This window comes from Balearica regulorum, chromosome 7, assembly GCF_011004875.1.
Source record: "Balearica regulorum gibbericeps isolate bBalReg1 chromosome 7, bBalReg1.pri, whole genome shotgun sequence".
Classification (NCBI taxonomy): Eukaryota; Metazoa; Chordata; class Aves; order Gruiformes; family Gruidae; genus Balearica; species Balearica regulorum.
Window position 1 is genome coordinate 27,807,476 of NC_046190.1, and position 15,915 is coordinate 27,823,390.

Sequence of the window (15,915 nt, forward strand, 5' to 3'; positions counted from 1 at the left end):
ACCAGTTTTGGCACACTGAGGCTGTCAGTAGATCTCTCAATGACTGCAACTTTCTGGGCAAGCAGTATCAGGCCCTTCCCAAATGTGTGTAACTACTTGGTGATTTTCTGTGAGGTAAGCACAGGTGAGGTAACTTGCTTCCTTTGGGAATGTCCTCTTATGTCCAGCCAGCTTGGTTTGATGATACGGTGTTAGATGAACGGAGAGGAGAGGTAGTAGATTGTTCCAGTCCTGTTAAATTGACGGAGAGTTGAAATCTTTCTTGGCGTGACAAGAGGTTTTGAACAATGATTCTGTTGGAAGAGCAGAGGAATTTATTTTTGTTATGCCATATATGGCATCAAATAGTTACTGTGATATATGTATTTTTAATACTTCATCTTTGAACAGGCAGTGGGTCAGATAACATCAGTAATTTCTAGGTCTCCTTCCTGAATGAGTTCATTCTTTATCAGCAAGCTAAAATTCATTATTATTACACTGTAGTAATATTTGCTATCTCGGATGGGAGATCCCGTGTGGGATCAGGCTGCCTGCCACAAAACCCCTCTGCTGAATGGGTTTGTAGACTTTTTTGGTGAACATGTAGCATTTCAGTAGTTTCTTAATTAATCTCATAATGTTCTGTGAACTGATAGTGAAATTCTAATGCATCCATCTTTGCCTATGTGATATTAGGCTGAAGCCTGACTCAAATTAATTTGTCAGTAATTTGCCCCCCCACCCCCCTGGTCAAATTCAGCTGAGGTCATGTGAATATGAAAACATGATTTATGTTTAAATAATTGAAGATTCTCTGCTGAATAGACAGCTGCTGCCTTCAGAAATTTACAACAAAGCTGTTGGCTTTTTTTGCCCCAGAGAGTGGTTCATAGTGGTCCACCGCGACTTTGTTCTGCAGGGTTTCTGTCATACTCCGCTAGGCTAGGTCTAATCTAAGCCATCAAGGAATTGTTTCCTGTTAATCCCACTTTTATGCTGTTGTGAGCAAACTTCCATCCTACGTGCTGCTGTTTGTGTCTTCCATGCATTTATGTGTGACAAATAGTACTTTGAGCACCTGAGAAGTTGCCACTGCAACACTTGACTTAAGGTTTCACAATCTGCTATTTATATGTAATGAAAAATAATTTCGATCTAGTTTGTTCATAATAGATCTGCCAAAGACAAAATGAGGAAATAGTGGACTTCAGTCTTGTTTTTGTTGTGGAAAAAACCACTCAGAGACCCAACCCAGCAAAAATGTTTCACTTGCAGAGATTATACAAGATATTAGTTCTGGATTATACTATTTTTTTGTGGTTGGGGTTTTTTTGTGTGGCTTTTTTTTTTTACTTTTTAGCCCTTTTCAAAGGGAGAGAAAATTCTGTAAATTTAACTGATTTTTTTTTTTTTTTATAAAAGCAGTTTAATATGCAGCAGGCTCTAGGTAGGAGCCAGTGTCTGTTGTGAGCCCTGCTAAAGGAAAGGCAGAGGTTTTGCAATCTCTTGCAGTGCCGTCTTTATTTTGGAAACTGCTGAGAGAGAATCAGTTCAGTGATGGTCCCAGCTGAGCCTGGCCCTGCTTTGGCCCCGGGGCACTGGGATGGAGGCTGTGGAAACCCGCTGCTCCAGTGTGAGGTGAGCAGTGCACAACATGGCAGTTGAAATCATTGCTGTTATTTGTCTGAAAATAACTGTACTACAGCCTTTGCAGAGCTGGGAGAGACGTTAATACTGAATGTGAGGAGAGCTACCAGAGTCCTGGTAATAAAAGCTACTTGTTTTTCGTCCAGAAAGATTAAATAAAACCTTGGGTTTAGTAGTAACAGCAACCTCTGATGTGCTTTTGGCCTGTTTTCAATATAGACTGTTCTAGTTTTGCTCCCTGCGATAAGCCAGGGCAGTGGTCAGTGCTGAGGTGGTGGTGCTGAACCGAGAGCTCACACCTCTGCGGTGCTGCCCCAGCACCCCTGTACTTTCCCAGACGGGGAAAGCAGCTGGCCTTGGAGAAAGCGAGGGCCTCACACTGCGTTAAGTCACCCCCAAAGTTACTTAAACTCCCAAATGCCTGCACCCTGTCCTCAGAAACCTGTTTCCCGCCACTGGGCCAGGCCTGTGGCTTGTGCTCTACCCTTGCCTGGGCCATGGGTGGAGAGGAGGCCAAAGCCTGCCCCGCATTCTCTGTCCCTTGCTGCTGCCTCCAGTGAAACAAAACCCAATATTTACTTCTCCTCATCAGCTGTAAACAAAGCCTGAGTTACTGGAGGGAATCTCTGGCAGCAGTCTTGCACTGGCAGGTGGCAGAACAAGGGCTGAACTGTTCTTATCATGGATAAACCTGGTCAGCACTGTGGGAGGTACAAATAATTAGCAGTCTCATTTGTGATTAAGCCCTAGGCAAACATGAAAACCTGTAACAAAAGCAAAGTCTTCTGTACAATGCTTTCCATGTTAAAGGGAAAAAAAATAAATTTGCTAGTTGTATGAGTCTTCCAGGTGGGGTAATGTAAAATGAACTGCATCCCACAGTATTTTACCTAAAGAGGATGCTAATTGCCCATGAGCAAGGGGAGTTCAACAGCAACGGTTCAGCCTATGACTTGGGAGAGAAACCGAAATTGCAAAGAAACAGGCCATATGTGGTTTTCAACTGGAACTAAAGACAGCTGAGATGTGAGGAGGTGATGGGTGTGATCAAGAGGGCAGCTGTGCTGCTGCTGATGGGGGTCTGTTACCCACAGTGCTGTCTGTGCAAAGGATTAGCAAAGGCTAATGCTAGATGAAGAGCAGCTGGGAGCTGGCTTTTTACATAAAACCCTTTCTAGGAAGCATAAAGCTAGATGATAAATATTTTCTGGTTTGGGTTAACTACCTGAATTTATTTTACAAGGATTAGACCTCATTCCTCCTAACCCTTAGTGTTGCTTCAGTATGATTTCAAGCTGGAATTGGTGCTCCACATACTAGAGCAGATGTGGTCTCGTGCCCTGTCCTAGAGGCTTGGTTGTGCAGTGGGTATCTGGCAAATACTCGCTCTGGCGGTTTGCAGAGTGTCTGTTGGGGCGTCCCATCCTCTGGCTCCAGTTGCTCATTGTGTGTTTGAGACTTCTCCCCACACGTTGTTGGGTCACCTTGTTCTTTACTTGTGGTCAAAAACTCCTCTCTGGATGACTTAAGAGGTGGTATAAAATACATGTGAAGGTAGCTGGCTGTACAGCTGTGGGAGGAGGTGGGAGTCATACCAGGGCTAGCTAGCTTTGAGAAAGTTATTTTATATCGTTTGCTATTTTAAAATGGAATTACGTCTTTGTAATGGTTTGCAAATAAAACCTCCATTCATGTTGTATTTCAGACTAATGTGATATTGCAGCATAGTTATTGGATACAATTGATATAATTAACTATGTTAGATTGTAAAAATACTTTTGTGCTGCGTGTAACGCTCAACGTTGCTTGCATATACAAAGCTAAGACCAGTCTTGACTTCATTGGTCAAACTAGGCTGTGTCTGTGCTAGGTGATGCAGCTAAATACAGAGGTCCTGTTTTTTTTTTCACAGCTGCTGTGGACCCACAGTTCTAAGTGAATTCATTGACAGCTGCACATGTCTGTTGCTGCTTCACATCAGGACTGTGACTTGTTCCTGGCCACCAACAAACTGTTTGCAAAGAGTCTCAGGATGTTGTAGCATTGACACAAACTAATGCAATTAGACATATTAGACACCGGTTTCTCTGCAACCAGTTTTAAACAGCCTCCTTGCTGTAGCTTTAAAGGTCACTCTTGATGGAGCCTCACATTTGCAAACACCGAGCTTAATTTGTTGTCTATTTTAATGTATTGTACTGAAGTTATTGGGTTTTGAGAACATAGGATCTATTAGGAAGCTTAATAGAGCAGCTCATTCCAATTATAAGAAATGTATTGGTGGAGAAAATGGAAATGCATGAAGATCAATGTATTAAGCAGTTGCCTGGATGGAGGAAACAGAGGAAATAGATTAAAATTAATTTTCTTTAGTACAAAAAGGATATTTGCTTCTATATAGTACTAAAAATGTTGCTTATATTGTAGGGGATGATAAAGCATTTCTATGCTGATAGTATAAAATCAGATAAAGAGCTATCTGCAACTTTTGCCTTCATCCATTTCTTTGTCCTCAAGATATTGCTGGGTATAGTTGGATTTGTTTTGCCTTTTTTTTTTTTTTTTCTTTTTCTCCTCCCTCTGGGTTATGTTTTCCTGTTTTGGAGGTTCTTAAATTCCTGCACTGGAATACTGTTGTACTGAAAACTTACTGGGCAGCGAGAAAACTTAGCAGTGAACCTGAGACGGGTCATCTGTGAAGATGGGGTCTGGAGCAACTGGATCTTTGGCTTTGAATTTCTGTTGCTAAAAGCCAAGTTTCCTAGGTGCAAACCCAGGGTTCCAGGCTATGGCCTAAGGACGTGGACATTTGGATAGTAATCTCAAGTGAATGCTGCCAGTTTCCTTCATCAGTGGTGTCTAAAGGAAAAAAAACAGAGGAGGTGCTTTTGATTCAGATCAATTCTCTGCTCCAGTTTGCCATGTGGTGCAACTCAGTGTGTCATCTGTTTTGGCAAAAACTCATGGGGAGGCAGAGGAGGGGGCAAATTCATTGACCCAGTTTTCACTTTTACTGCCTCATTAAACTGGCTGCAGCCGCTCATGCTCAGTGCAATCACCATTCACACACAGATGTTTGAAAAATGCTATTGTAATAATTTTTTACTTACTATTCAGGGCAGATTTCATAGGAACTATGAAACAAACTTATGATCCATAGAAATTAAATATTAAAAGTGAGTTGAACTATTTACAGTATCATTCATTTACTAATTTCACCTTTTGTGGTATAAACAGATTGCCATTTAAGCCTTATTTTAAATTATCTGTGGATAATATCTGTGAAGGAGTTCCCAAGATTTTTTCATGTAGGAGAAGATTATAGCCTGAATGTAAGCAAAACAAGGTAAAGACTGGCTCACTCAAAAGTTAACTGAAACACAAGTTGTATATTTGCAGTAGGTTTTTAATTTGAATTGTCTGAACAAATATTTTTCTTGTTTCCCCATGAGAAGAGCAGTTGATAGGACCTCGAGACAGAAGTCCCACCACCTTGTCGCAGGAAAGAGCTAAAAGAGTGATTACAAACCCGTTACTCTGCCTTACTGGAGCTCCTTCCATACGGATGGGGGAAGGGGTAAATCCACTGTGCCAGGGACAAAGGCTAGTAAGTGGATGCATTATAGTTGGGACTGAACTGAAGCATGCTGCTATTTTCCCTTTGGGATTTGCACCTAACCTGGCATTTCAGTGCATGAGGAAGAACATGGCTTTTGTGGCATGACAGAATTAAGTGATACAAAGAAAGATAGGTTAAAATAACATTACCTGTAGCTGAAAATCGCTTCAGTCTCATCAGGCCTGCTAAGATTGTCTCAGGTCTTCTCTTTCTCTGGTTTGGCTGTAAGATCCTAAGTTTCTTGCTTTTTTTATTGGTTTTGTTTTTGTTGTTTGGCTTTTGTTAAATAATATATATCTGATGCCAGACAAAACCACAACTATGTTATAGGAATTCTCCTTTATGAACAAGTTTTTAGCATGTGTTCATAGTGTTAAATGCTCTTTCAAAAATTAGCAAGAGAGGCTGCAAATCTTACAAGGCTGCAGACAGCTAAAGATTCAGAGGTCTTCAGATCACACAATAGTTTCTAGGGCACATTGTTCATTACGGACAGTAATCAACACAGGGAAAGAGATGGATTATTGAGAATCTTGATAGATGATTCTGTGATCTGACACTGGTCATAGCTTGAAAAGCAAGGTTGAGATCTTTATTCCTGAAAATATTAAAACCCTCACTTTGATGGGATTGCTTATATGATTTAAATTAAAACTACTTTTTTGGAAGAGAATTAATTAATTTCCAGCCTACTGGAATGTATGTATTTTAAAATTATTTTATCCAATTTTTCCTGCTTGTTCATCTGTTTCCAACATTCATTGTTTAAGTAATTTAAAAAAATCTAATTGTCAATAAGTTGTTTATCCCAGTGCTATATTAAGCAATTTAATTCACTTGGATTTACAAAAAGGCTTTTTACAAAGTTCATTACAAAACGCTCTTCAGGAAACAAACAGACCATGAGTTCAGTCCTTCTCCCCCCATGATACTCCATCTGTCTAGACTATATCTATTCTAGACACATAATAACCTTTGCTCACATCCAGGAAGGAGCAGACTTTCAAAAATTAGTCCCAGAGTTGAGCTGCATATGTTTTGGGGTAGTTTTATATTCTATAAGGTGTCCTTTCTGGCAATAATGCAGGGAAAACATATGTAGATGTGTCAGGAAGATTCCCATAACAATTTTGCTTTGCAGAATCCATTTACAAATGTTGGATGTTGTGCTACCATTGACCTTACTTGTATTGTAGCTTTTGGTTAATGGGGGCTGGTCCCTGAGGACAGGGTACCACATGCGTTTTGAGAGCTGTAATGTCTGCTAGGTCTTTTCTGTCTCTTGAGAGGTGGTCTCTGCAAACTCCACAAACACGAGCGCTTGGCTTAAAAAGCATCTTCCTAGAATGCAAACCTGATTTTTACAGCTTTAGCATCAGTCTTTAGGGAGGAACAGCAAACTGCTGAGACTTCCAGCACTGAGTTTTGTTTTGCCCCAGTTGGGACACAGTAAAAGTGTTTCCACCTGTTGGCTATTTGGCTGCCCCCTAGATGAGAGCTCTCCTCCCCCTGTCTTGCAGAGGTGGTGGCTGGCAGTAGTTTCCTTCTTGCTGACTGGCAGGAGCAAGGTCTGGTGAGGCCATAACTGACCTGAGACCTCTCAAAGCCTCAGCCCTGCTCTGACTTCTCCACCTTGTCTTGTACATGGGCAGTTATGAACCAGTTATGACCTGAGGGCTGTAAAGCAGATGCTGTGATAGCCCTGCTCGTGCCAGAGGCTTCACAACGTGCAACTGGCATTCAGGTGGCTAGTCTCACAGGGCTGGGACTCAGAGATGGAAAAAGATGGGATGTGCTTGTTGTGCTGTATACGAAGTTGAGGTGGGTTGGTTTTATTAATCTTTCTGGTGGAAGTTTTGCTCTTGCTGTTTATACTAGTAGCAGGATTTCTTTTCAATTCTAGCTGTTGCCAAAAGAGGGGAAGTAACTCTGTGAAGAGTTCAGCAGCAAATTAATTGCTTCTTCACCCATACGAGCAGAAGTCTGCAGGTGCCTGTCTCAGGCCATCATTCCTGATCCTTGTTAATAGTTCTGCCTGTGATAACTATGCTATAAAATATTGTTTTGCTGAGACACTAAGGAGTGCTATAGGGTTTTTATACTGTGGGAAACTGCAGTATTGCACAGGGGAAAGCCTTGATTTAGGACATGTGTCCATATGTGGGGGAAAAAAAAAGTGAGGGGAGCTAAAGGCCCGGCCTCAGAGAGTCATTGCTGCTTTGGGAGGGAAAGCCAAAGAACCAACTTTTCTCCTGAGAGTCAGGTTTTAATTTTGCCACTCACATCTTTGCTGGTGGTTCAGTTTTCCTTTCTGTAAACCTGCTGTTGGTATATGTCTGCATGCAAAAATCTGCATTGCTGCAACTCTGCCTTGCCTCGCTTATGCTCTTACAACGTGGGGCTGCAGGGCAGGAGATGCCATTCAGCTCTGTCGCTGCAGGTAGATGGTAATGAGGATGAGGCACCGATATGCACTGTGGTACTTGCCTGCTTCCACGTATGTTGTGAAGCTTCATGCATTTTTGCAAAGTGCTTTAGGAGCTGTGGATGAACGCCAGTCACTGTTGGAGGGGCAGCATGAATTAAGGCCATCATTGACCCACAAGTGGCATGGCCTAACTGTAATGGCGGACGTAGAAAGCATCAATCCTTGGGCAATACAGGCAAGCCTGGTCCTAAGCTGAAGCAATTCTAAGTTCAGATATTCGGAAGGTCCCACGGCGCTTTATAAACACTGTATGGCACTCTCCAAAATCTGGAAGCTCTGTCTCTTCTTGCTTTGAAGCCAAGAACACTTAGAGCTAATTCTCTCTTCTTTGCCCTTGCCATTCACCTCATTTACGGAGATGAAAGAAGTAAAAACAATTAGCTTACTGGGAAATTCTATTATGTGGAAGGGAGGTGGACGTTTGATCAATACTTGGGGGTTATGCTCTCAGCTGGAAGGACAGATTTTTGTCTCCCAGATGGAGTGATGCCTGTTCGTCCCAGAGGCTTTGCAAGTGGGAAAGATAGTGATCCAGCCTTTCACTTCTACAAAACTAAAAGATACCATTTTAATCTTCTCAAGTAGTGAACTGGAATATAGATTGGATATAATTCATCCTGTTGTTAAGGGGTAAAAGGGCTCATTAAGGAAATGTGCCCTTCATTTAACTATGCCTAATTGTATAAAGCAGAACCCGTCCCAGCCTCTTGCTCCCCCAGCCCAGAAGTGATTTCCCTTTGCCTGTTTCACAGTATCAAGTAACTTACTCCATTCAAATCCATAATATGTTCTCTGAGAGCCTTCCTTACTCCTTCACCTCGCTGACATGAACAGGGGCCTTGGACACACATCCGTGCTGTGGGCTGGAGTGTACCCTGAGCATGTGTGTCCAGCATGTCCTGCTGAGGGCAGCCTGTGTGCCTGGGGCTTCCGATGCGACTCTAAAGCAGCCCCTCTGGCAAAGCGGAGCGGGTGAAGCAGATCTGACTGCTCTTGAATGTTAATGTTCTTGTTGAAGCAAATGAGCATATGTTAGGAGAGGCAAGGATAAGTGGACTTTTGCCTTCAAAGCTACTGTTGCATGATTTGAATCAGTGTTTTTTCCTAACCACTACAGAAAAGTATTAGTTTATCTCATTTAAGGTTTGTTATTATGAAATGGCAGAGATGCCAGTATTTTAGGGTTCAAGGTTTAATTTCTAGTGAGAGAAGTGTTGATAAGCTTTAGAAAGGTATGGCTAATTTGCTGTAAACTTAAAAGCATAAACTAGCATTGTTAATGGTAGGGAATTCTTGCACCTCTGCTAATGCCCTCTAACATTCACTTATTATTTTCATGCCACTAGTTGCCTTTTGGAATGGATAATTTGCTATACTGAGTAAAACAATTAGTCTGCTGAGCCTCCTATTTTCCTTCCAGCCACAGCTAATGTGCAGAGTTAATATATTTTGCATTTTTATTCTACCTTCACTCTAAGAGTCTTGATGTTTTTTTACTCGTGTTAGTGTAAGAAGCCTTTAAGCTACTCTGATAGCAGAGAGATCATAAATTATCTTCTTTTGTCAAGGTGGGAAACAGAGCAATGGTATGACAATGTGCTTCAGTGTTCCTGGTACTGGATTTAGAACATTGTAGCTGTGAGACACAAAGCAGTAATTCCATATATCTTTATCCTATCAGTTAAAATGTGTTTTTAAAAAATTCATAATGATTTAACCTAATTAGAGCAGGTTTTATTGCAGTTTGCGTATCTTTTTTAATTTCCATTATACAACCAGACCTTCCATCAATCTTTTTTTACAAATCACCTCTAGCTTTCCTGTGCTTGTTTTGCCCAAGGAGTTCAGTTGGTGTGCCAGCCCCGCACCTCACACAGACAGGCTCTGTGTGTCCCTGGTAGTCCCTTGTCTCCCCTCTCTGTTGTTATGCTAGCTTGATGCCAGAAAATTTGCTAGGGCTCTGTGGTCTAGCAGATAAGACACAGGTTTTTCTTATTAAGGTGAGTGATAACTGATCTGCTACACCTTGTTTTGCAGGTGTTTCAGTATCAAAGCTGTTCAGTGTCAGGTGGCACAAGCTGGTCCATATAAAGGTTGAGCAGAGTTGTAAAAGCTGCTGTATGTGGAGGATGGTAGTGAGATCAGGTAAGTGAGAAGGTTCTTTTGCACTACTGATTTTCTAGTGTTGCTAGAAGTCTCCTTAGGAGCCACCGGCTAATGTAAATAAGAGGCTTTCTAGGCCAAGTGTGTTATGAATTTTGCATCAGTCTTGGCACTTGCTATGTGCGGTGTCAGGGGATGGGCAGGCTGGGCTGATTTTGTAGAGGGTGCTACTTGCTGAGCTTTGTGTCCTAGCATGGGGTCCAGCTGGCTGCATGTCCTGGGTGGGGGTGGCAAGGGCTGGAGCACCAGGTAGTGTGTGCTGTGTCCTTCTGAGTGCTCCTGGAGGGGCCTTGGGCAAGGTTTGCAGCCTCTGTTTTAGTTCAGCCTGCACCCCTGGAGCTTTTTGCTGTTAGTTTTTAAGAGGATAAATAGCCATGCAGAGCTGCCTGTGTGTAACAATAGTGGTAAACTGCTTCTGATAGAAGTGTGGCTTCTGTGGGGAAGCTGAGCGGGGTACTTGCATGATTCCCCTCTGCTCATCTATGTAGATCAGGCCTCTGACCTCTTCTGTTTTACAGCTGATAATTTCATTATTGGGTGGACTTACAAATTTACCTGTAGTTCAATACAGCAACATATAGGACCTTCCCCTGGGTAGTTTCTGGGGTAGAAAATTTGCTCACACTTAAGAAGTTCTATTTCTTGGTCAGATGATACAGCACGAGATGCCCTCAACTCAGCAAACAGCAGGGCTTGCTAAGGTGTGTGTGGGGCAGGTCTGGGTACGCTTTAGTTCATGGTCTGGCCCCAGCTGTGACCAGGGAACAGGGATGTGCTGTTGTGCAAACTGGCTCAACAGGGGTGGAAAGCAGGGTTATATTTATCTGTTGAGCTGTGAGGGTATGATGACTACTTTATTTTATTTTCTTTTTTTTTTGGGGGGGGGGGTTTGGGGGTTTTTTTGTTGTTGTTGAGAACTGATGCTCAATCCCGTATGCAGTGCAGTTATGGTAGCACTGAGGCAGTAAGAAGCTAATTTGAGCAGAAGCCTGCACACTGCTTTGGAGTGGGAGTGCTCATTGGGGATTGTCTCCAGGAGGAGTATAGCTGCTCTCAGTGAGCAGAATGGGCATGAGAAAGCAGTCCTGGTCTCAGAGCGAGTGCAGTGTTGGGAGCATTAGTCAATCAGCAGGCTAATGTGGTGTACAGTTTTTCCAGTGCTGAGATGCAAATAAAAGTCTGATCCAGCTGAGCACCTTTCTGCAAGGCTGTTTCTTGGAAATGTGGGTGACCTTGGAAACAGAAGGGCTCCCTCTCCAAGAGGGCTGCTCAGAAAGCCTTGCAGTATTGCAGAAGAGGCGTTTTTGCAATGCACCAGGTGGTAGGGATCAGTACAGGCTGGGATCAGTGCAATCTGGAATGCCAGGTGGCATGCCGAAGCCTGATGCCAGCACAGACTTGCTATCATTCTCATCATATAATTCATTGGTGATCTTGCTAATTTGAAATCTGATCTGTGTTTTATATTGTCTTAAATATGTTCTGCCAAATGAGCGGTAGTGTGAAAATACAGTATTAATTGTTAAGACACAGTTGAAGCCACAGTCAAAGTAAGTATGACTCACTTTAAAGTGTTTTTCACCTTTATTTCCCCTTCTCCCTCCCTGCTCACCCTACCACCCTTATCTTTGTGGAGCGACGCTTTAGGTAAGCACTAGGACTTTGGCATTGAGAACTCTGCAAAGGTACTGTTCAGGCTGCTGGAGCTGCTGGAATACTCTGAGTAGCAGATGAAGATTTTTTCATCACTGCTGCATTGCTGGTGCTCCAAATCTTTCCCTGGATGTACATAGTGACAGTTCACAGTGGGGCCAGGTTCAGTGACCTTTTGATGGGTCATCAGCGTGTGGTTTATTCTCACTTTTCACACAGTTGCAAAGCAAACACTGCTGGCACGGTTTGCATGTAAAACTGCACTGCAGATGAATCTGATATGATGGGACAGCTGTGGTTTGGAAGGATGTGTGTATGGCAGTCTCTAAAGCCAGGTAACTTCTTGAGTCTGGCTTGTGATACGGCAAAGCAAGGTGAGATATTTTAAATAGATGGAGTATTGTGCCTTCTCCTTGCTTTTGTATCTATTTTGGGGGAAAATAAATAGCTTGAAAAATGTGGGTTTATCTGTGGCAGAAGTAGCACTGAATAGAAACAGTGTGAAGGAAACAGTAGTGTTTGCAAGCTGTCGGAGAAGCTTGCCTCCTTATTGATCCTCTGGGTTAACAGAATGTGACAACCTATAGCAACAAAAGTGAACGAGCATGGAAGAATATACAAGGTCTCATTAAAAATTTATTAAGTTGAACTCAAACCTCAGAAGGGTATTTGCACTGGGATTTTTTTTTTTTCCTTAGCAGTGTTTCTAAACAATCTGGAGTGATTTAGGCTCCTACAATTGGAAATTTAATTTGGGGTCATCTTTAAATGAACTCTAAAAGCATTAGACTCTGTTTGGCCAGGATCTCTGCTTTGGGCCAAAGCCCAGCATGTCGTCTTCAAATCAATCCCAAGGTCCCTTTCCAGCCCAAGTTACTATTGATTTTTTTTTTCTTTTAACAAAAAGTCATCTCTATGGTGATCACATTATATATCTTTGTCAGTAAAACTGATTTCAGACTGGAGGAAGCTGCTGCATGAGGAAGCGCTGTGGCATGTGTTTGGCAGCAGCTGGTGTGTGTGCTCAGGTTGACTGGTGTCCTACTGGCAAGGCTGCATCTTGAGCTCACAAGGCTGCAGCTGCTTGGAAGTCATGCAGAAAGGAGCATGTATACATATTTTGGGCACCTGCCCGTCCCAATCTTGAGTCTTGGACACATGCTGTTTTACCTTTTGATTCGCTTTAGAAGTACAGTACGATCCCAGAGAAAAAGTGCTGCAATTTGGTGGGTTTTGCTTCTGATAAGCTGGTGCATATCGGAGGTGCTGGGGTGTGTGTTTTGTCCCCTCTATAGTGACAGGCTGCAGCACAGGGCAGGATGTCTTACTCTCAACCCAGCTGTGGTTGTTCCTCTGTCGTATTTTGACAGAAGTCTCGTTTGATTCATTTGCAAGTGTTTTTGTCAGAAAGAGTAAATATGAACTGACAAAGAGCATTTTAATACCATGCTGAAGGTAGTAGTGCACACAAAGTATTCCCTTTTGAGAATTGCCATTCATAATCAAGAAGTTCATACAAAGCAACACACAGTGAGGGTGTGGGGTTTTTTTTGTCATCACATTTCAAGCCTCTCTTACTAAGGTCATGTTGTTGTGCATGCATCATATCTTAAATTGTTATTGGATAGACTTTGTTTCTTTCCATACTTTAAAATGATAAGTGGGTCCTACACACATAGTTTTAACTAAATTGAGGTCATTAAACTGGTGCTACCCTGCATGCAGGTGATCTCAGTGCTTCTGTTCAAGGGCTGAAGTTTAGCAAGCACATTGCATCATGGTGTAATGGCATGTATATTATACTATTAATAATGCTTCACAGATGTGCCTTTCTCTCCAGTAAGCTCTTCACTTTTACAAATGGCAAGATAGTACTAGCGCAGCAAGACACAAGCAGTGTCTTGATGTAATATTTAAAGATAGAGAACGCAGAATAGTTCTATAAGGTTAGAAGACTAAAGGTATTTGAGTAGTATGAGGTTTTATAGGCTTAATTAAAATTTGTAAAGCAACACTTTTTTTTTTTTAGGTGAAAAATACTCCTTTTTAGTGTAAGTTGTCATGGGAGTCCGATGGAAAATAACTGTAAATAAGGGACTGATGTGAATATAGTTTGAGCTAAGGCATATAAAATAAGAGATTTATTCTAAAAATAAAGGCCAGGTGGCAATAGAAGGCAGAGCAATGATGCCCTGTGTGCTACTAACTTAGCACAGTTACCAGTAATTACCACATCCTTAAATGACCATATTGTATTCAGTAGTGTCAGTAAGGTCAATTCACAGTCATAGGATAAAAGGGAACACTCCAATAGCTCTTAATGTGCATCAAAATGAGAAGATTGATATTGACAAGGTGACCTCAGCTCCAAAGGGGCAGTTTGTTTTGAATGCCTGTAGTTTTTCTTGCTTATGACTGACAACCTCAATGGTACAACTATTTTCTTCCTTTCTGTGTTTTTTTTTTCTTAAAGGAGCACCACAGTTCATGCTAGCTATTTCAAATAACACAGCGATAGTATGAGTAAGTAAAGACTAGTAAGATTTTCTGTAAAAGTTGCTGTACCCCAGTGCCCAATGTCCCCCAAGTGCCCTTTGATTGTTCTCTGAATGACCCCAGCTCTGTGTTAATATCTGGCATGCAGTTCCGCAATTAAAATGTGTGGCCTGACATCAGTTCCGAATTTGTCTTTCCTTCAATTTTTCACGTCGACCCAATTCATTCTTTTGTCCTCTTAACCTTCTCTGTGTCAGATAACTGTGTGTTTTATTCTTCAGTTGCCATCAGTGGGAAGTTTGCATGCAATTTACTTTTTCAATTCTGATCTTTTTCTTTTTTTACATTGAGTTTTATACTGAAAAGGATTTTAATATTCTGTAAAACTTGGAACCATTCATGCTCTTCTACTCAAAAAATAGCTTAATCTGCCCCCCCCCCCCCCCCCCCCCGTAAAGTGATTGGAATGGTATGTGCTGTAAAATTTTTGGAAGAACAACTGCATGTTCTTCTTGGCCTGAAGAACACCCAAGTGCATGCAAATTTGTAAGCTTAGTTAACTAAACATAGGTTTTGAAGACAATTCTCTGATTATGTCAGGTGATGAAGAGTTTAGGCTTTTGGTGAGCACTGTTACTGTCAGCAGAAAGTATTTTATATAAAACCAGCAAATATTTGCAGAATTTGACTGTTTTACAGTATGAGCTATGGAGCTAATTATGGCTTGAATAATCAATGCAAGTGTTCCGAGACGTGGAGGAGAAATAAAAGTTATGAAGTGCAGTAAACTTGTGAGAAAACAGGTTTCAGTAGAGGGCTCTTTAACCTAAGCTTCCTTTGAGGTTAAGAGTACTGATACTGCATTTCTTTCTGCAGAATATGGTGCTGCAACTGTAGAAAGTGATATAACTGGATAAAACACATTGCACAAACAGAATGGCACCCACAACCCTCTTTCTAAGCTTGTTGGTTTGGTAAAATGCAGCATGAAAAATACATTGTAAGAATTAAGGGCAAGTATTTCTGAGGAGGCCAAGTTGTTTGTGGTCAGAGGTTCCTTTTTTCTTTTTTTTTTTTTTCCTTCTGAAGGTTTGTTTTACAAATATAGCGCAGCTCTGAAGCAATTTCTTATGCAGAAATTGCTGATTTGCCTTAGATGAATGGATGGCAAAGGGATGCTTGTAAGGAGGAAAATTTAGAAATATGGCTGCAGGAGCAGTAACTGCTCAGAGATGGGAAACGTGAGGAGGTGTCTTGGTGGACCTGGAGCTGGGAGAGCAGGCAGACTCCAGGTCCTTCTTCTGTTTCACTGGTTGAGGCCCCCTTCTCCACACCAAACCTTTGGCAATCCCTGGGCAGCAGCACAGGGTGCCTGATGCCTCTTTCCTGAGTGTTGGGGCAGGAATGATGCCTGATGTGGCATGTAAAGTAGTAAGGAAAAGCTGTGGCTTGTGTTTATTCCTTCATCAGTACCTGTGTTGCACGTTCAGCTCTGTTTCCAAGTCCATAAAAATTTGGAATAAATATTGTAACTAGTAAATGGCAGACACATGTAACTCTCTTGTTTTGGTATATAATAATAATGTGGGGTGGTTTTTTTTTTATATTTATGAAATACTTTGCCTTATTAAAGTGTTTACATCAGGAGGAAGGATGTCCTTTTTCAACTAACTTTTCCTGTCTTCTCTGATTTTCTATTAGTCAAATCACTGGCATATTTGGGGTGAAAAAAAGGAAACAAAACTTAACCAAGAAAAAAAACCCCTGAGACTTTGACCAACTTCTAAAAATAAGTTCATAAACCATGCATTTGTAATAAGTTTACATTGATTTTTTTTTTTCTTAGGTATTAAGATTTATCCTCCCT